The sequence below is a fragment of the Mandrillus leucophaeus genome, unplaced genomic scaffold, assembly GCF_000951045.1.
Source record: "Mandrillus leucophaeus isolate KB7577 unplaced genomic scaffold, Mleu.le_1.0 Scaffold1001, whole genome shotgun sequence".
Classification (NCBI taxonomy): domain Eukaryota; kingdom Metazoa; phylum Chordata; class Mammalia; order Primates; family Cercopithecidae; genus Mandrillus; species Mandrillus leucophaeus.
Window position 1 is genome coordinate 765,628 of NW_012098111.1, and position 21,364 is coordinate 786,991.

The window sequence follows — 21,364 nt, forward strand, 5'->3', positions numbered from 1 at the left end:
GGAGGCGGAGCTTGCAGTGAGCTGAGATCCGGCCACTGCACTCCAGCCTGGGCGACAGAGCAAGACTCCGTCTCAAAAAAAAAAAAAAAAAAAAGGAAGTTTCAAATCTTAAGTTGTTTTTTCTTTTGTTTTGTTTTTGTTTTTTGTTTTGAGACAAGGTCTCACTCTGTCACCCAGGCTAGAATGCAGTGGTGTGAACATGGCTCACTGCAGTCCTGACCTCCCAGGCTCAAGAGATACTCCCGCCTCAGCCTCCTGAGTAGCTGGGACCACAGGCACACACCACCATGCCTGGCTAATTTTTGAATTTTTCGTAGAGATGCGGTCTCACTGTGTTGACCAGCCTGGTCTCAAACTCCTGGGTTCAAGCAATCTTCCCACCTTACCCTGTGAAAGTACTGGAATTACAGGTGTGAGTCACCACACCCGGCCAAATCTTAAGTCTTTTTACATACTTGTGGTTATTTCTTCTTTGCTATTACATCTAAACTCAACAAATAATCATTTCTTAAGTTTAGTTGCAATGTAGCATCTGAATTACATAATAAATTTTTCATACTCCGTAACGTTAAAATCCATTGCTTTCCCCAAAATACCGAGTAATTTCAAAGTGAAAAATAGTACCTTTACACCAGAGAATTCTGGCAGACACTACTCTAGCCAAGTGATCAAGGTTAACATCACTAGTAATAATTCCTATCAACATAATATATCCCCGATTTGATGCCCTGAAAAGAGGACATCACCTCTGTGGTATTCTTCCAAATGACACATAACCTCAACGTAATCCTGAGAGAATGTCAGGAAAAAAATTAATTGAGGAACATTCTCCAGTAGTTCCCAAAGTGTCAAGGTCACTGAAAGACCAGGAAACTGTCAGCTTGGAGGAGGCTAAGAAGACAAGGTGACTAAATGCAGTGTGAGATCCTGGGTTGGATCCTGGACCATAAAAAGAACATTTATAGAAAAACTGGTGAAATCTTAATAAATATTATACTTTAGTTAATATTATAACAATATTAATTTCTCAGTTTTGAAAATTGTACGTTGGTTATGTAAGATGTCCTCATAAGGTAAGGCTGAGTGATAAGTCTAAAGAAACTCTGTACTACTTATGCAACCCTTCTGTCAGTCAAAAATTATGTCAAAATAAAAAATTTTTAAAAATCACTTGCTTTGGCCAGGCACAGTGGCTCACACCTGTAATCCCAGCACTTTGGGAGGCTCAGGCAGGTGGATCACCTGAGGTCATGAGTTCCAGACCAGCCTGGCCAACATGATGAAACCCCATCTCTACTTTAAAAAAAAAAAAAAAATTAACTGGGTATGGTGGCATGCACCTGAAGTCCCAGCTTCTTAGGAGCCTGAGGCAGGAGAATCACTTGAGCCCAGGAGGCAGAGTTTGCAGTAAGCCAAGATCATGCCACTGCATTCCAGCCCGGGCAACAAAGAAAGACTCCATCAAAAAAAAAAAAATTGTTCTATCTTGTACTCTCAAGATGTGGAATATTTTACCAATGCATGATTTTGTAATATCATGCATGATTTTGTAACATCATGCATTGGTCATCTGGACAATAATGGTTTACTGCCGAATAAGACATATTTCATTATATAATATTTTAAAAATCACATTTGTTAATATCTCCATTGATCTCATCAGAAAAGTATTTAACCATTGAGAAACCGTCACAATCATGGTGACGGATGTAAGTTTTCCAAAATTTTAACTTGTGTAAAAAATGAAATTTTATTATTGGCAACAAATACTGTTGTTTTCCTTGAACTAACAGGTTCACTTTGTTCATTTTCTTTTTCTTTTTCTTTTTTTTTTTTTTTTGAGATGGAGTTTTGCTCTTATTGCCCAGGTCAGAGTGCAATGGCACCATCTCAGTTCACTGTAACCTCCACTTCCTGGGTTCAAGCAATTCTCAGCCTCCCGAGTAGCTGAGACTACAGGCACATACCACCACACCCAGCTGATTTTTGTATTTTTAGTAGAGATGGGGTTTCACCATGTTGGCCAGGCTGGTCTTGAACTCCTGACCTCAGGTGATCCGCCTGCCTTGGCCTCCCAAAGTGCTGGGATTACAGGCGTGAGCCCCTGCGCCCAGCTCACTTTGTTCATTTTCAAAAATGTCTGCCAATACTGAAGTCTGGATAACCATCAATTGTCTGTCAGTCATTATTTCACGTAAAATGGTGTTTCATGAAAACCAGACCAGATCAGCTCACAACTCAAACAACTGCACAGTGCTTTTCCTAAAGAAAATCATCACACTTTGGAATGTAGAAATGCAACATACATACGTCCCATTTTACCATATAGAATAAGGAAAAGACATGTATCTGAGGGTTATAACACTCTTAAAGGAAACTGGCAGATGTTTTACTGCAAGTGTGTGCCAGTGAAGTACTGCCTTGATTCCTGCTAAGTAACCAGCAGTTTTATCCAATATCACTCTTTTTTTTTTTTAATTATTATTATTATACTTTAAGTTCTAGGGTACATGTGCATAACATGCAGGTTTGTTACATATGTATACTTGTGCCATGTTGGTGTGCTGCACCCGTCAACTCGTCAGCACCCATCAACTCGTCATTTACATCAGGTATAACTCCCAATGCAATCCCTCCCCCCTCCCCCCTCCCCATGATAGGCCCCGGTGTGTGATGTTCCCCTTCCTGAGTCCAAGTGATCTCATTGTTCAGTTCCCACCTATGAGTGAGAACATGCGGCGTTTGGTTTTGTGCTCTTGTGACCATGTCCCTACAAAGGACACAAACTCATCCTTTTTTATGGCTGCATAGTATTCCATGGTGTATATGTGCCACATTTTCTTAATCCAATCTGTCACTGATGGACATTTGGGTTGATTCCAAGTCTTTGCTATTGTGAATCCAATATCACTCTTATACAATTAGAGCAGTGTTAACCCAATCATGGAATTATTATAAAAATAGTTGGCCAGGCGCAGTGGCTCACACCTGTAATCCCAGCACTTTGAGAGGCCAAGGCGGGCAGATCACGAGGTCAGGAGTTCGAGACCAGCCTGATCAACATGGTGAAACCCCATCTCTACTAAAAACACAAAAATTAGCCAGGCATGGTGGTGTGGGCCTGTAATCCCAGCTACTCAGGAGGTTGAGGCAGGAGAATCACTTGAACCTGGGAGGTGAAGGTTGCAGTGAGCTGAGATCACACCACTGCACTCCAGCCTGGGCTATGAAGCAAGACTCCATCTCGAAAAAAATTAAAAAAATAAATAAATAAATTAGTTTTAGGCCGGCTGGGGTGGCTCACACCTGTAATCACAATGCTTTGGGAGACAGGTGGATTGCTTGAGCTCAGGAGTCCGAAATCAGCCTGGGAAACACAGTGAAACCCCATCTCTATCAAAAAATACAAAAAATTAGCCGAGCATGGTGGCGTGCCCCTGTGGCCCCAGCTACTCAACAGGCTAAGGTGAGATGTCACTTGGTGAGCCAAGAATGTGCCCCTACACTCCAGCCTGGGTGACAGAGCAAGACAAGGAAGGAAGGAAGGAAGGAAGGGAGGGAGGGAGGGAGGGAAGGAGGGAGGGGAAGAAAGAGAAGGAAAGAAGGAGAGAAGGAGAGAAGGAAAGAAGGAGAGAAGGAAAGAAGGAAAGAGAGAGAAAGAAAAAAGAAAAAGCTGCACCAGAGCAAAAGCAAAACTAACTTGACTCTCACGCAGCTTACATTTTAGTGGAGGAAGATAAATAATAAACATAAGTAAATTACAAACAGCTTTTGAGGTGAGAAGTGCTACGAGGAAAAACAGAGCAAGATAAGAAGGAACAGGAGTTTCTGTGGTTAGAGACGGATTCCAATTTTAAATAGGGTGGTTAGACTGGGATTGAGCCTAGAGGTACCATACAGATGAGGAAAACTACCAATACACAGCCTCAATCCACTGCACCTGGGTTCTCCTGTCCCCCCACTGGTCCTGATCCTCGGCACCGCCACCGTTCTTGAGGATTCATCTTTACCCTGTAACTTCCAGTTAAAGACCAAGTCACTACCTCAAAATAAAACAAGGTCTTTTCCATCCAGGTGCCCAGTTCAAATCTACCTGGCTCAGCCAACAGCTCCTCAGCCATCTCCCAAGGATATTCCCCGACCTGCCTTTTCTCCATTGGGAGCACAAAGCTAAACAGCAATTGCATTCTGCCCATCATAAGGTTGTTCTAGCTCTCTCCCCCTCTTTTCCTAAATATATAGATTCTCTAAATATACATTAATTTTTTGAAGACCTACTACTATGTGCCATAAACTTCTGGCTGTTTTACATGTATTTTATCCTCATCAAATCAAAGGAATAGGTATAATTCGCAGTATTGTATAGATAAGGCAACAAAAGCTTTGCAAACCACAAAACTGGGACTCAGATCTCCAAAAAAAAAAAAAAAAAAAAAAAGAAAGAAAAAAAAGTAGGGGGGAAGAGTGCTTCTTATTCACATCCTCTCCCAACTTCATCATTCCCATTATACCACTGTGGTATTCCTACTATACTGCTGTAAGTAAAACAGATGGAAAATAAAGAAACTGGGTATCAACAAAGTCTGTTTAACAGCAACATTATATTTCAGGATCAGATCTAATTTTTGTACCAAAAATATGCCTGAATAATAGAACTGCAACTTAAAAGACTGATTAAATATGTTCACCATGTGTTACGGACTGAATGTGTATCTCCCTAAAATTTGTATGTTAAAATCCTAACCCCAGTGTGATAGTATTAGGAGATGGGACATGCTAACAGGTGGAGCAATTAGGTCATAGGGACAGCGCTCTCGTGAATGGTATGAGTGTCTTAAAAGAGACTCCAGAGAACTCTCTAGTTTGTCTTTTTGAGACTTTCACGTGAGGATACAATGAAAAGTCATCAGTCTACAGTCTGGAAGAGGCCCTCACCAGAACCTAATCATGCTGGCATCTTGATCACAGACTTACAGCCTCCGGCACTGTGAGAAAAACACATTTCTGTTGTTTTTAAGACAGTCAATCTATGGGTGACTTACATGTGACTTTGTTATAGCAGCCCAAACTAGGTAAGTGCTATGGTAACATTTTCAAAGCATACTATTTCCAATAGTTTCATTTAAAATAAACATGATCCTCTGGTTTATATGCATTATCTCATCTATAATCCTCACAAGAACGCAATTGAGATAGGAACTACTGATACTTCAATTTTACAAATGAGGACACTGAGTCTGTGGTCATACAGCCTATGATCTGGACCTGAACCTGTGTGCCTGAATCCAAAACCCAAGGTCACAACTACTGCACAATCTGACTTTTCATGCGTCTCTGTCAAGACCACTCTTGACATTGCAGTGGAGAATTACTTTCCCTAAATAAAAGTGCAGAAACCCAACAAAGTTACTGTTCATCTTCATAAAGCCCTCAGGTATTACCCACATTCAGAGAGTAAAATCTCTACAAAATCCTTTTGTTACAAGTCCAAAACGAAAGTTCACTGGAGTGACTCTGTTCGAGTGAAACTCTGCTGGGAAAGCCCAATGGCCTGATGAAAAGGTACAACATCCTATCTTTGGGTTCCAAAACTGCCTCTAACTCTGACATCTAGTCCAAAGGAACAGGGATATTCATTTTACTACATCTCTTGCTCAGCAACATTAGCCTTAAGCCTTAAAGAACATATTTTTTACAGTACACACTGAGCTTTCAGTTCCTACAACTTAGAGCAAAGGTAGCCAGGCCAGTAACTCACTTTAGCAAGTGGCCTTAGTTACACATCCCTGAGCTCACCCTCCAGGAAAGTCAAAAGGAATATCAGTTTTCATCATGATTAATGAAGAGTAGATTGAAGAGGATAGAATTACAGCTCTAAAACAGAGAGAATTACAGCTCTAAAACAGAGGTTCTCAAACACAATTTAATAAGACAGACATGATGAATCCTGTTCACATTTGGACACACTAGAGTCTTCAAAATAAACTAGTGAAAACTACAAAAGCAGTGCTGAAAGAAATGAAGGAAAACCTAAATAAATGAATGGGTGTACCATGTTCATGAATAGTAGAACAGATACTACAGGCAACAAATTATGAGCACTTTTCATTCTATCTCTTGTAATTCTAACCCCTCTTTCTCCCTTTGAAATATTTTTAAACGCAAATAACCATAGTTATTTTAGAAAGGGTAACCTAGAATTTTGTTTTATCTTTTTGAGGAAAATCATTTAAAGTCTTCAATTTAACTATTAGTTGTAACATTATTCATGGTATCTCACAACCTAACTGGGATATACAAGTAGGTCTTGACATTGTTATACAGAATTAACTCTCCAAAATAAAAGCATAATGAGACCTTTTAAACATAATAAAGCAGTAAAGAAAAATCTGTGTCTTTTGTCAGTTCAAAGGCTTTCATAATTCCTCACAGCTCTCAGATCTGTGTTTCTATCAACTCATAAAGTTGGCTGGGAATCATCTGACAGAAAGGGTTAAAAATACTAAGCTGCTACTCTAGGCCTGCTGGCTGAGGAGGAGGCAGGTTGCCCAGGGTTTCAGGACAGCCAGCCTCACACAGAGTAAACGTAGGGGATGCTGTACACTCAGGAATAAATTCCTCAACCAGTGCATACTCTCCTGAGGCATTCTTGTAAGCTTTTTCCAAGTTGAGTAATAAACAGAAATAATAGATTTTTGGGGGCCTTTCCTGAGTTCAGGGAGATCTGACAATATCACGAAATGTTTCAGCACAGTCCTCTGAAATTTTTCATTAGAATTCTTTTCTTCTGAATCATGTTAATAAAGTAAGATTTGGTCTGGGATTTGTACATAAGTACTTACTCACATGTTGCTCAAGCCCAAAAGGACAAGAAAAAGACACTGAGGGCTGTCAATAGGAGGCAGGGCCAGGCCCAGGAACTGGAAGATTTGTGGATGGATGTTTTCAAACAGAGCTACACACAGCTCCCTTATATAACACTCAATTGGCTTTTAGATAAGTCTGAAATATCCTTCTGTACTTTCATCTTCTGCTGTCTCCCTTGCCCTCCGAGTCAACAGAAACTGGCACTTGGCTCCAAAAGCCTCAAATCTCTCTCATCTATGAGGGACAGGGACTTCTATTATTTGTCCACAATTTGTCAAGCTGAGCTAATTCTAGGTGTTATCATTCTATGTCAAATGTAGCAAAATAATGCAAACCTGTTTACCTGTTTCTTCCCTTCCTGCATATAGTATACCCTGACCTTAAATTGGCATGCACTTGATTTCAAATTGAGATTTTTTTAAATAGCATCTTCCAACTGCAGTAGCAGTTGGAAAATTCACTTTTTGCTGACCTGGGCCACCTAAACAGAAGAAATGAGAAACCTGATTTGTTTTAAGAAGAAAAAACTATTTAAAGCCCTGATTCTGGCTCCTTCGAACATTTAACACTTAAAACCTGAATTGTTTCACAACAAACTAGAGCTCCTTTTCCTCTATTTAAGAAGAGGCCCCTGGGAAGTATTTATTTAGTTAATGAATGTTAAACAATTGTGTTTCTCTCACAAAACAAAAATAAACAAACCTCTTGAAGATGCTCTTTGGGCTCTCTAGGTCTGCAAGGGTCCATATGAGCTCCCTCACTGAGAGCCTAGAGCAGTACACTGGCAATTTAGAAAACAATATGGCCACAAGCACTTTTCCAAAAAGAAAAGCAACTCCCCTCTTGGCCAAACTCCAAAAAGGCAATTGAGCCGGGTAAGGTCCAGGCTAATCTCTGTACTGTCTCTCTGCCAACTTTCTCCTGCAGGCATTAGGTTTTTCAGCATGGGCTTTGCAAATAATCTAACAATTAATTAGTGCTTTTGAATTCACCCCATACCATTAATGGAACACTGCCAGACAGCCTTTGAGAGGGTATTTCTAGAGCTAATTAAGCTTGGCAAAACAGAGGACACAAACTTCCTGGCACTCACAAGGGCCAGGCTGAGACCTGGCAGGTGACAGACAGTAAAGTTGTCCTTACAGATAATCCTAGGGTGATGAAAATGGCAGGCTGCTTGGATCAGGCTCTTGGGGTCCTCTATAATATGCCAGACCCTACTCTCAAATTATGTAACTATCAGGCTTTTTGCATTCAAGCTGTTCTTTCACCCTGAAGACATTTTTTTCCTCCAAATGAAGATGTGACACTTAAAAGTTTGGTATTGCTTCTAGTCCACACCCCATCCTGTCACCCCCAAAAAGGACTGGTTTAGTAAAAAAAAAAAAAGTTGTATACTAGGTTTTTTTTTTTTTTTTTAACTATATCTCAGAATAAACCTTATCTCAAAATGTCCTTCTTCCAATCAAACAGTCCTTGCATAATCCAAGATTTCTCACTCCCATAACCTCAGTCATGTGGGAAATCTATTTTTTTCACTATCTAATGCCACACAGAATTCCAGACTGCTCCACATGCATGGACAGCAAGATAAACACATTTTTGGGAGGACTAGAAAAAAGCTAGCAGGGGGGCAAAAAGAAAAAACATTGTTACATTCCTCAGGACTTTTCTGGTTCAATTTCAAAAGCAGAATGACCACCACCTGAGGCTTGCTGCAAGCTCCAGAGCTGTATGTAGATTGTACGCTGCCCTGCAACAACAGTGATGAGGCCGGAGAAAGCAAATCAGAAAACCTTATAAACTACTCAATGGCAATGTAAATAAATAAAAGTTATTTTAAAACACAACTTTTCAGGCACAGAGCTTAAATATTCTCAGTCTTAACCCCACTTACAATAAATACGGTGTCAGGGTGCTTAATAAACATCGATTACAACTTACAGAAATTTTTCCCTTCTAAAAAATGTTAATTTTTTTAAAACTCTAGCCTGGAGTCTCATTATAAGAATAAATTAGGGCCAGGCGCAGTGGCGCAGTGGCTTGTGCCTGTAATCCCAGCACTTTGGGAGGCCAAGATGGGCACATCACCTGAGGTTGGGAGTTCAAGACCAGCCTGACCAACATGGAGAAACCCCATTCCTACTAAAAATACAAAATTAGCCAGGCGTCGTGATGCATGCCTGTAATCCCAGCTACTGAGGCAGGAGAATCGCTTGAACCCGGGAGGCGGAGGTCGCAGTGAGCCGAGATCGTGCCATTGCACTCCAGCCTGGGCAACAAGAGCGTAACTTCAACTCAAAAAAAAAAAAAGAATAAATTAGGAAGTCAATGGGGGAAAACTGAACTAGAAAATTAGAACCCTTCTAACTGAAATGAGGTATATTCAACTTTTAACTTTTAGTCGCTAACTCTCATTACCTAAGAGTCCCTTGGCCACGGCTTCTTGGACCAATGTCCCCACCCTCAGTGACCCAACACGAATCTCCTACCTTGGTCTACTAAGTCACAAGGCAAGAAATGTGACAAGGCAAAAGAGGCACACAAAAGGAAGAAATGGGGGTGGGGGAGAGAATTCCTTCTTTAACAACTGTTAGGATTATGTCAAGGTGTAGCCCCAGCTAATGAAGATGCACCTGGTTTCTGCAGGTGCACCACACTTACAGCCAGAGAGCTAAAGGCATCTGTGGAACTCAACGCCTCAAACCAATTTCCTCTCCAGCACATGGATCCCTCTGACCCAAGCAAGTTTACCAAAGGTGTTCAAGGTAGCTGTTGTAAAGGCATGCTAGAATCAAGCTCCCTTTCATGGCACTAAGAAATTGTCTAGGTGTTTGCAGTTTCTGTGTTACAATTTGTGCACTGAGAAAACAGATGACCTATGCTGTCAAATGTGGTCCTCAGACTAGCGGCATCAGCATCTTATGAGCCTGTTAAAAATCTACAGTCTTTGACCCATTAAGGCCTACTAAAACAGAATCTGCATTTAACAAGATCCCTGGGTCTGGATTCTCATGCATACTAAGTTTAAGAAAGCACTAGCCTAATATTTGTTTATAACTTCAAACTCCAAAAGCAAAACTTCCTATTCCATAAACAAGATGGTATATTCCACCTCTGGCAAAACCACTATGAATATCCTTCTTATAAAATGTATTTTAAAGTGATTTTCTTTATAGAAAAAAATCTGCTGTATCATGCTCCTTGCTCACATTTAATATGTAGTTTAACTTATAAAAATAGGTTGACACACAACTCAGAAACATTTACTATGTAAAGCTGGATGCAACTGTATTTCTTTAAAACTGTAATTTACCACACTGTAAGAAGCACTTCTGCAAAAGGTGGTGAGACCCTCAAAACTCATGATCCTGAAAAACAGGCCCCTTGAGAAATGAAAAGAGCAAGACTTGGAAATCAGGAGGGTAAGCAAGCAAGGAAAAGAGGGTTCAGGCTATTAAGACGACGATTTTTCAAGGACATTCATTCACAACACAAAGAGATTTTCTTTAGATGGTTTGCGGGATTGTTTTGTGTTTTAAGATTCAGCTTTTGCAGTTCTATAGATGTAATTATCTTTAATATTAGGTTACAGCACAGTATTCCACTGATATGAGAAATACATTTTTATCCACTTTCCTCCTCAAAAGGAATAGGTTGAGGAAAAAATTACAAAAGCATCATTCTGAATTTCTTAAGCATATGACTCCCAAGGGTTCTTCCTTCTAATAAGCAGTTCTGGTCACCATTATCTCTTGCCACTATCTCCAAATCCACCTTTGCCCAACAGTCTATTCTCAACCCAGCAGCCAGAGTGGTCCTGTTAAGACATCCTCCAGATCATATCATTCCTCTGCTCAAACTCTCCAATGGCTCAGTGTCATTCAGAGTGAGAACCTTATGATGGCCTACAATGCCCCGGGCTATACACACCCGCACCCTCTCCCACCCCTCAGTTAACTCTCTGACTTCCCATTCCAGCAGCCACGTGGCCCACCTGCTGTCGCCTGAGCACTTCAAGCAAACTTCCACCACAGGGCCTCTGCACTTTCTTTTCCTGCTGCCTGGAATGCTCTTTCCCCAGATATCCACTTAGCTCACCTCCTCCAAACCTTTGCTTAAATGTCATTTTCCTAGTGAGGCCCTTCCTAATCACCTTACTTCAAATTGCAATCCCCGCTAACAATCCCTAACCACTTTGCTTTTTATTCGTGGAACCTGCTGAAATATGCATTCTGTTTGTTTGTATCTGGTCTCTCTCCACTAGAGACATGCTTCAAGAGGACAAGGATTTTTATCTGTTTTGTTTATTGCTATCTCTCCAACACTTGGAATAGTGTCTGAAATACAATAGGTACTCAGTAAATCCTTGTTAAATCAATCAATCAATTAACACTTTGGGAAACTTAACTGTATTAGAAAAAGATGAAAAAACTCATTCTTTGCACTAACTCCAAAATCTCTCCCCTTTCTGTGCCTCAGAAGCTAGCAAAGTACCTGAATCTTAGGAGGTACTCAAAGTTGACCAGACTACAAGTCTTCATCTAAAACACAGTAGTTATTTCAAAGTTTAAAGAAAAGGCAAAATGATAAGTGGTTCTGTCCTCTAACTCAAAAGGAAAAGATAAGGGTGGGCAGGAGCTATACAGCATTTTGCTTCACCATGTAGTATTATAACTTTAACTTTCAGCAATTTAACAACATAATTGTCATGCACAGGTGCATCCCACTGGAAAAGTTCGTCACAGGAAAATGCTGTAGCAGTCCAGTGGGGTCAATAATGAAAACAACACAGCACGGAGGCCAGGCACGGTGGCTCATACCTGTAATCCTGGCACTTTGGGAGGCTAAGGTGGGCAGATCACTGGAGGCCAGGAGTTTGAGACCAGCCTAGGCAACACAGTGAGATGTCATCTCTATAAAAGATCACAAAATTAGACAGGTGTGGTGCCACGTGCCTGTAGTCCCACCTACATAGGAGGCTGAGGCAGGAAGATCTCTTGAACCCAGGAGGTTGAGGCTGCAGTGAGCCAAGACTGTACTACTGCACTTCAGCCTAGGTGACAGAGCAAGACCCTATCTAAAAAACAAATAAATAAATAAATAAACAAACAAATAAATAAAAAAGCAGGGCCGGGCACGGTGGCTCACGCCTGTAATCCCAGCACTTTGGGAGGCCGAGACGGGCGGATCACGAGGTCAGGAGATCGAGACCATCCTGGCTAACACGGTGAAACCCCGTCTCTACTAAAAATACAAAAATTAGCCGGGCACGGTGGCGGGCGTCTGTAGTCCCAGCTACTAGGGAGGCTGAGGCAGAAGAATGGCGTGAACCTGGGAAGCGGAGCTTGCAGTGAGTGGAGATCGCGCCACTGCACTCCAGCCTGGGTGACAGAGCGAGATTCTGTCTCAAAAAAAAAAAAAAAAAGCAGAGCAGGGGCTGACTCCAGAGGCTGAACCTCTGCCCTCCCTTGAGGCCTATGCTACCTGTGTATCCTGTATCCTTGTGGGTGGGGTAGGAGAGTAGGAAGGAAGGGAGGTGTTACTCAGATGGCCCTAGTCAATATTCTGGACTAGGACACAGTTACTCAGGCATATGAGGACAAAAGGAAGCAAAACAAAGAATACAGAGCAATTTTATCAAGACTTTTTCCTTTTGCCATATATGGTTCCCCTCATTGCCAACGAAGAGAGTAACTTAAAAATAATTTTTTAAATCAACATTTTCCTTTGAAGGTAGTAAAATTTTCCACATTACACTGTAGATTTTTTTGAAAGATTTTTAAGAGCTGGCAAGGGAGGGCAGGGGAATAGCTGGGCTTCAGTCCCCAGAACACCTGCTTCTACTCCTTGGAAGGAACATTCCAAGAGCTAGGGCATTTTTCAGCCCCTAGAACTCCACCTGATTGACAGTGCCCTCTCAGAAAACAAAAATGTGACTTTGAAGTTCAGGACAGATGTTTTTTAGGCCATTCTGGCAGAGATTGTTTTAAAGAAAATGAAAGTCGGTGGCTCCCATGGATGTGGTGCGCGATGGGCCAATCATGCGCCTCGGTGCCGAGCAGGGTCAGTCCTAAAGGAAGGCCTCTCGCTGGCACACTTCCCGGAACACTTCCCAGAACACTCCCTGCTCCTACACTTCCAAAATCAGCGTGCTCAGAGCTCTATGGGGTGATAAAGACACCCCCAGAGTTGGATTAATTACCAAAGCAAACAAGCTGAGAAAGTCTAATTTCCTATATACACAACCGTACGCAAGGATAAGCTTTTAGCAATTAAACAGCTGTGTAGGCACATATAGATAAAGCTGCGTCTTGATGGAAGTGTTGATCACTATAAAACACACCATCACTGCTGTCCTAAAATAATCCAAATCAATCAGAAATCCAGAAAGCTGGGTGGCAGTTATACAGCCTACGATAAAGATGCAAAGCAAAGAGAAACCTGGATTCTCTTGACTTGGCTAACGTCAAATCTAGGAATAATCTTACTCATTCTTGGTAAACATCCTCCCCTCCACTATATGCACATTCAGTTGCCCAACTAGCTATTAGTAAACTCTCCTTGAAAAATGATAAAAAGGGCCAGGTGCGGTGGCTTACAAGCCTGTAATCCCAGCACTTTGGGAGGCCAAGGCAGGTGGATTGCTTAAGCTCAGGAGTTTGAGACCAGCCTGGAAAACACGGCGAAACCTCGTCTCCACTAAAAATATAAAACTTAGCCAGGTGTGGTGGCGTATGCCTGTAGTTCCAGCTACTCAAGAGGCTGAGGTGAGAGAATCATTTGAGCCCGGGAGGTCAAGGCTGTAGTGAGCTGAGATATTGTGCCACTGCACTCCAGCCTGGGCAACAGTGAGACCCTGTCTCAGAAAAAAAAAAAAAAGTAAAAGGCCTTGCATTAGGCTATCCACCCCACCTCCACACACACACACAGGTCCATACAGGGCAAGGGACTCTTTGAGAAATGAACTCACCTTTCTCTCAACTACTGCCTCAACTCCCGTGTGTGTGTGTGTGTGTGTGTGTGTGTGCGCGTGCGCATGTGTGTTGTGTGTGCACGTGCATGCATGCACATGCAGTTTCTGCAGAAAAATCTAATGGAGAAGGTAGACAGGGAGGTGCTTCATCACACTTGGCTATGCACAATATCCTCAAAGGGAATACACTCTAAAATGCAGGCTACCCTATCCACTCTGGGTCTTTTATTTTTGAGACGGAGTTTTGCTTTTGTTGCCCAGGCTGGAGTGCAGTGGTGCCATCTCAGCTCACCACAACCTCCGCCTCCCAGGTTCAAGCGATTCTCCTGCCTCAGCCTCTCCAGTAGCTGGGATTACAGGCAGTCACCACCATGCCACTCTAGGTCTTTTAATAGCAGTTCTTTGCTCTTTAAAATAAAGTTTGGCGCTCTGGTGACAACTGGGATCACATTTGACAATGTGTCCTTTCCTTGTGCATCAAGAAGCAGAATTAAACACAAAACTGGTTAAAATAACCAGCTAAAGGCCGGGCATGGTGGCTCACACCTGTAATCCTAGCACTTTGGGAGGCCAACACAGGTGGACCACTTGAGCTCAAGAGAGTTCCAAACCAGCCTGGGCAACATGGTGGAACCCCACCTCTACAGAAAAAAAACACAAAAATTAGCCAGGCATGGTGGCATGCACCTGTAGTCCCAGCTACTTCGGGGGCTGTGGAGGGAGAACGGCTTGAACCTGGGAGGTCAAGGCTGCAGTGAGTCATGATTGTGCGATTGCACTCCAGCCCAGGCAACAAAGTGAGACCCTGTCTCAAAAAAAAAAAAAATAAAAATAAGATAAAATAATCAGCTAAAAACAATAATAATCACAGACCAAATCAATTAGCTATGTTCTAAGACCTAAGGTTTGGCAAAAAAAAAAAAAAGAAAAAAGTCGAGGGGGCGGGGGCGCTTTTTTTCAGTTTGCTTTGAACCTTTGAGCCTATCCATGTTCTATCCTTACATTCCCTGGTGGCAGCCCCCTGCCGGCACCCTCCAGCCTTCCTGCCCTTATGAGTTTACAGGCTTTGATCATTTGATTGGCAGACAGGAGATAACTATGGCAGAACCACCTCTGAGGTTCACAGGCCATTAACTCAAATCCAGGATTTCTCTTTCAAGTACAGGATAAATGAATAAATTGAATAACGAAAATGTATATATACACAGTGGAATACTATACAGTCTTAAAAAAGAAGGAAATCCTGTCATTTGCAATAACACTGATGAACATGGAGGATATTATGCTCAGAGAAATAAGCCAGGCACAGAGCGACAAATATCGTATATGATCAAACTTATATGCGGAATCTTAAAAAGCCAAACTCATGGCCGGGCGTGTTGGCTCACGCCTGTAATCCCAGCACTTTTGGGGGCCGAGGCAGGTGGATCACAAGGTCAGGAGTTCAAGACCAGCCTGGCCAAGATGGTGAAACCCGATCTCTGCTAAAAATACAAAAATTAGCCTGGTGTGGTGGCACGCACCTGTAGTCCCAGTCGGGAGGCTGAGGCAGGAGAATCACTTGAACCTGGGAGGCAGAGGTTGCAGTGAACTGAGATCATGCCATTGCACTCCAGCCTGGTTGACAGAGTGAGACTCCATCCCTCCGGCAAAAAAAAAAAAAAGTCAAACTCATAGAAACAGTAAAATGGTGGTTACCAGAGGTTGGGGAGTGGGGGTGGAAGGACTGAGGACATGTTGGTCAAATATACAAAATCTCAATTAGGCAGGAGGAATAAGTTCAAGAGGTTGACTGTACATCATGGTGACTAGAGTTAATAACAAGGTATTATAGTAGATACTGCCACCACTGAGCCCAAGATGGCCATGACTCCTGCAGAGGTGATCCACCCCCTCACCTACCCCTCTAGGACTCACGCCTTCCTCAAAAATGCCTGGGCCATGGAGCTGGTGCCAGTCATGTCCTTCACCATGGGGGCCAATACTCAGTCCCTACCAAGGACAACATCATGACCAACCAGGCAATGCCCTGCAACTATCGAGTGCCCCTCCAAGGCGGTAGGAACATGCCGACATGCACAGCCACCTCCAGGACCCCCAGTGTCCAGCTTGGAGCTGCCAAAGAAACTGTGACTACCTCACTTGACAGTGAGGAGGCCCCCCTCCCTACAGCCCCCTATAAAAATGTGAAAAAATATATATTTTACATATGAAAATTGTTGAGAGTGTATTTTAAGTGTTCTCACCACAAAAAATGATAAGTATGTGAGGTTATGCATATGTTACAAAGCTTGATTTACTCACCACAATGTATACATGTATAAAAACATCATGGTGTACACCATAAATATGTACAATTTTTATTTGTCAAGAGGTGCTAAGGATGCACTATAACAAAAAGACCATAAGATTTTTTGGTGCAGTTTGTCTGCAAAAGCATGTTTAAGTTCCGGTCCAACCAAGACTTGAATTGTCTTTCTAAATCACTTACTTTCTCTAAGCCCTATTATTCTCCTTCTGAAAATGAAGAAAATAGTGCCTGCCTACCCCCAGAGGGTGCTGTGAGGATCAAATGAAATACTTGTCATAAAAACATTTTTAAGATTACAAATACAGTATGATATTATTAGTTTAGACTCTACCCAAGGCTGCCAGCTTGTCCCATTCTAGACTAAGTATTAACCAGCTGGTATCTCAGCTTGCCTCCCATAGACACAAAGAGTTCAGAGCTTTCTTAGCAGGAAAATAGCTCAGACTAAAAGCATCTCGATTTTCCTGTGCACTCTACCTGGAATTCCAGGTACATCCAGTAGAGAGGGAAAGAAATGTTTCTCAATAGAAATCTATGTGCAGGTTGCAGACAAGTTTCCAAAAGGACACATCTGGGCACTGAATTGAGACAGTGGAATGAAGAAGTTAGCCATTCCACCCGTAGCCCACTGGCAACAACGCCAGCAGCACTGCTGCAGAGCTCACCTCAGCAGCACCCCTCTGACCTGGCACAAAGGGCCAGTGGTAAGTCCAGCCCTTCCAATCAAACCGATTTCTCTGAATTCTCCATGCGTGCCTCTTTTTCTCCTTATTAAAACTCCTGGAAACATAGCCCTGCCTAATGCTGGCAAGCCTCAGAGGCAGCAGTGAGTATCTTTTAAAGATGTGTAGAACAGTTGGGAGGTTTTTTTGTTTGTCTGTTTGTTTGTTTTGCCTTTTCAAGTTTTTATTTTTATCCATTTTTTGCATTAAAAAGAAAAGCACAATTATCACAAATTACAAAGGAAAGGAAAGCAGAACTAGAATAATAAATGAATCACTTCAGCCTGGAAAGCAAATATTTTCAATAATATTAATATTATAACACAAGTATAGGAGAGTTTTTAAAGCAAAACTTAGACTGAAGCCCATAGTATCAAGCACTTACTTTTTAAACTTCCCATTTTTCTTACATTAGATAAATTACAGGATCTAAGATAAGAGGCCAATAAATAACCTAAGATAATTTCTTTTTCTTTTTTCTTTTTTGTTTTTAACCCCAATAAATCTCTTGTATTTATTTTCTCTCTCTCTCTCTCTTTTTTTTTAACCCAAGTAAATCACCTAAGTTAATTTCCAATCAGGAGGCATTATGGTCCTTACACAGCTCATATTCACCAAGAGCACAGTCCACCCTCCACCCTCAACAGTGCTATATGATAACAAAGGAACAAGGGAGGGGAGGGAAAGTATGAGGGTTTTTTTGTTTTGTTTTGTTTTTTGAGAGGAGTCTCGCTCTGTCACCCAGGCTGGAGTGCAGTGGCGCGATCTCGGCTCGCTGCAAGCTTCGCCTCCTGGGTTCACATTGTTCTCCTGCCTCAGCCTCCCGAGTAGCTGGGACTACAGGCATCCGCCACCACACCCAGATAATTTTGTTTTAGTATTTTTAGTAGAGATGGGGTTTCACCGTGTTAGCCAGGATGGTCTCCATCTCCTGACCTCATGATCCACCTGCCTCGGCCTCCCAAAGTGCTGAGATTACAGGTGTGAGCCACCGCACCCAGCCGAAAAGCATGAGTTTTGACAAAAGAACACTAACACTGGGATATGGCTTGCTCCCCTCACCCACCCGGACCCAACCTCCTTCATTCACTCTCTACCATAGGCAGAGAAGGAAAGAAAGGTTTTCACCGAAGGCCCAGACAAACCCATTGAGCTGGAACAAGCAGGCTCCCATGATTCTAACTTGGGCTCAATTTATGTACTCCCTTGTGCTCTGTCCCTCTTCTGGCCATATAACCAAAAAGAGGCTTTTGACAACCTTCACCCCTCTGCTACCAGACCTCCACACCTTCCCACCAATTTACAGCTTTAAGGCCACTTTGGTTAAGTGAGAATACAAATAAAGAAGGCCCATTACTTGAGGGTCCTTCTGCTCTGACGACCTATGTCTGTCTCTTCTGAGGCCAAAGGGGCTGAATCTGGTTCCAGGATGTCACACTGGTAGCTACTCACCTGGTATTTAATCAATCAAGAAGAGGTTTATTCATCCCACACAGAGGGTCTCCTCCCTAGAGGAGGATCTAGTGGTTGATGGGCTGGATTCTATAGCCAAACTGCCAGGTTCAAGTCTCAACTCTGTCACTTAGTAGTTCCAGGACTTTGTACAAATTGTTAACCAAACTGAGTCTCAATTTCCTTGTTTGTAAAATGGAGGTGATGATAATAAGAATAGCCATCTCATAGAGTTGTCTTCTAAAGACAAAATAAATTAGCTGGCACAGATCAAGCCCTTGATAAATGACAGCCTGTGAGCCGAGCACTGCTGGGTCTGAAGCTAATGAGGCTACATACTCAGCCTCACTGTTTGAGGCCACCGTTTGAATTCCAAGATTAAATAGTGCATGCCTTTGGCTCCAAGGGATGGAAGAAGAGAGCATCCAAACCACAGAATAAAATCCACAAGCCTTATTATGATATTTAAGATCTTTCATAATCTACTCCATCCTTCTTTCCAAATAGACCTCCTGCTACATTTCCATACCAGCTCTCCATGTCATCATTAAAAAAAAAAAAAAAAAAAATTAAGCACCTAAATGCCACATTCTGTACTAGGCCAGGTTTTCCCATCTGGTCAACTCAGCGCCTTCTTCTTCCTAGACTCTGCCCAGTCTTCAAGACAGAGCTCAATATCTAGAGCTTCCACAAAGCTGTCCCTGGCTGCTCTGACCCACAGGGCTCCCCCTCATGACCCCTCTGAGGTCTTTGGGTTTTACTTGGCTTTCACCATACATTCATTATTTGGTCATAATGGTTATATTTTATAAGCCTAACTAAAGTATGAGCAACTCAAAAGAAGGGATGAATGTGGCTGGGTACGGTGGCTCACACCTTTAATCCCAGTGCTTTGAGAGGCCGACGTGGGAGGATCGCTTGAGGTCAGGAGTTCAAGGCCAACCTGGACAACAGAGCAAGACCCCATCTCTCCAAAAATAAAAAAAGTGGGGTGGGAATGAATCTTACATTTTTTGCATGTATATCCCTAAGTGACTATTACTGTGCTTTGTACTTAGCAGGGATCAGTGAGTAAATGATTCACTTAATATTTCAGGAGGACATAAATGGCTCAAAACAAACCTATTACCATTCTTTCCGAACAAAGGCCCTTCAAATCAATCCTTCCTCACAGAGGCCTAAAGGCTCAATCTCCAAACCTGGTAAAAGTAGGTTTATAGTTCCACCTGCCATTTATTAGCTGTGTGACCTTAAGAAAGTTATTTCACCTCTCTGTGCTTCCATTTCCTCACTTATACACTGTGGATAATCAAAGTATCTATACTTCTTAGAGTATTTATGAGGATGAAATAAGATAATACATGTAAAGAACTTTGAGGCCTGACACACGGTAATTATTTGAAATATTCATTGTTATAACTACCCAGATAAGCTAAATTCAGCTTATCCAGAATGCCCAAAAAATCATTTTATAAAGTATGCTGGGCCTACAGAGAAAAATATTAGATATTAGCACATAAAAAAATTTTTTTTCGGCCAAGCACAGTGGCTCACACCTGTAATCCCAGCACTTTGGGAGGCCGAGGCGGGCAGACTGCCTGAGCTCAGGAGTTCACGACCAGCCTGGGGAACACAATGAAACCCCATCTCTACTAAAACACAAAAAATTAGCTGGGCGTGGCGGCATGCGCCTATAGTCCCAGCTACTCGGGAGGTTGAGGCAGGAGAATTGCTTGAACCCAGGAGACGGAGGTTGCAGTGAGCCAAGATTTTGCCACTACACTGTAGCCTGGGTGACAGAGTGAGACTCTGTCTCAAAAAAAAACAAAATTTCCCTTCTTCTTCTTCATTCATTTGATCTACTATATTTTGTAAAAGGGAAACAACCAAAAAACTTCGACACCAAAAAGGCATCCATACCCCTGTACAAATATTTATCAGTTGCCTCATGCTATTATAAAATCTCTAATTCAGCCAGAGGTGGTGGCTCACACCTGTAATCCCAGCTGCTCAGGAGGCTGAGGCAGGAGAATCTCTTACACAAGGAGGCAGAGGTTGCAGTGAGCCGAGGTGGCACCACTGCACTCCAGCCTGGGTGACAGACAGAGCGAGACTCTGTATCAAAAAAAAAAAAAATCTGTAACTCTACTGTCCCTTCCACCTCGGCAAAGCTTTGAGTGTGTATTCAACTCAAATATATATATACTTGTGTGTGTATTTTCCCAAAGGCTTGAAATAGGAAAGGAAGATCTGAAGCAAAACTGATTCACTATCAAATTCATCAAGGCTGGACAGGGCCATCAAACTCACTCCTTTCCCATAAAGTGCCTTCTTCAGTTGTGTTTTTCAGTCTGACCCAGGCATCAATGAAGGCAGAAAGCCCAGCCTAAAACCCACAAGGTGAGACTAAATATCTTGTCATCAAAACAGCATATTTTCCATCAAGCCGCTTCTCTCCCTCTTTCTCTCTCTGTCATTTTTTCTTTTTTTTTGGCAGGGGGGCATTTCTACTACTTCTCAATGAGATTTTAAGTCAATTCCATTGTAATACAAAGGCTAAAAGGCAAATAGCACTTCAATGAGACGAAATGAAACTGCTGATAGACAAAAATAGAGAATGGGCAGTTCAAATTCATAAACTGGCATTCAAAAAACAATGAGAACAAAAAAGGCCTAGCAACTTTCTTTCAAGATATTTATGGCCGGGGGAGGTGGCTCACACCTGTAATCCCAGCACTTTGGGAGGCTGAGGCAGGCAGATCATGAGGTCAGGAGATTGAGACCAGCCTGACTAACACGGTGAAACCTCGTCTCTACTAAAAATACAAAAAATTAGCCAGGCGTGGTGGCACACGCCTGTAGTCCCAGCTACTCGGGAGGCTGAGGCAGGAGAATCGCTTGAACCCGGGAGGTAGAGGTGGTGGGCGTCTGCAGTCCCAGCTACTTGGGAGGCTGAGGCACAAGAATTGCTTGAACCCAAGAGGAGGAGGTTGCAGTGAGCTGAGATCAGGCCACTGCACTCCAGCCTGGGTGACA

At 42.4% G+C, this 21,364-nt stretch overlaps 1 protein-coding gene across 3 annotated transcripts in view; it reads right to left on the reverse strand.

Annotated features, from left to right (window-relative positions):
* Positions 1-21,364, reverse strand: part of TGFBR3 (transforming growth factor, beta receptor III) — a 245,589-nt gene that overhangs the window by 180,346 nt on the left and 43,879 nt on the right. The window lies entirely within an intron of this gene.